This window comes from Mus caroli, chromosome 10 (assembly GCF_900094665.2).
Source record: "Mus caroli chromosome 10, CAROLI_EIJ_v1.1, whole genome shotgun sequence".
In the NCBI taxonomy this organism is placed as follows: domain Eukaryota; kingdom Metazoa; phylum Chordata; class Mammalia; order Rodentia; family Muridae; genus Mus; species Mus caroli.
The window spans coordinates 120,545,196-120,546,114 of record NC_034579.1 but is presented as its reverse complement, the minus strand read 5'-3'; positions in this window follow the sequence as shown (position 1 = coordinate 120,546,114).

Below are 919 nucleotides of genomic sequence, written 5' to 3'. Positions count from 1 at the left end.
TGTGTCTGTGTGTGTGTGTGGGGGGGGGTGTCTGTGTGTGTGTGTGTGTCTGTGTCTCTGTGTGTGTGGGGGGGTGGGTATCTGTGTGTGTGTCTCTGTGTGTGTGTGGGTGTCTCTGTGTGTGTGTCTGTGTCTGTGTGTGTGTGTCTGTGTGTCTCTGTGTGTGTGTGTCTCTGTGTGTATGTGTGTATGTGTCTGTGTCTGTGTGTGTCTGTGTGTATGTGTCTGTGTCTCTGTGTGTGTGTCTGTGATGTAGCTTAGGCTGGCCTCAGTGTCTTTAGACTGTTATTAGACTATTAGACTGTTCTCCAGCTCTGAGCCCTTTTGCGTCTGTATCCCAAGGGCTGGGATTCCAGGCATGTGCAACCACACCCACCGCAGTGTTACATTCTTCACAAAATGACCTCCAGGCCAGTTTGGGCAAATTTGTGAGACTTTGTATTTAAAAAAAGAAAATATGCTGGAAAGATGATGATGACTCAGAGGCTAAGAGAGCTTGCTGTTTTTCCAGAGGACCTGAGTATGATTTCCAGCGCCCATACCTGACATCATACAGCTGCTTGTAACTCCAGCTGCAGGGGATTCAACCCCCCTTCTAGTTTTGGCAGGCAAGTAGTCACAAGAAACAAACAAACAAAACAAAATAACAAAAGACACTTTTTGTGGGTTTTTTTTTCCTGTTTGTTTGTTTTATTGAGGCAGTGTCTCTCTTTTTAGCCCTGGAAGTCTTGGAACTCACTATGTAGACCAGGCTAGCGTCATTCATATTCAACATAGATCTGCCTGCCTCTGCCTCCCAAGAGCTGGGAGTGTGTGTGCTTCCACACCCAGTAAGAATACGTTTTTGTTTTTTTCAGTGCATGTTCTAGAGAAATTACAAATTCGGCTATACTGAATCAGGTGGGATAAATTCTCTTTT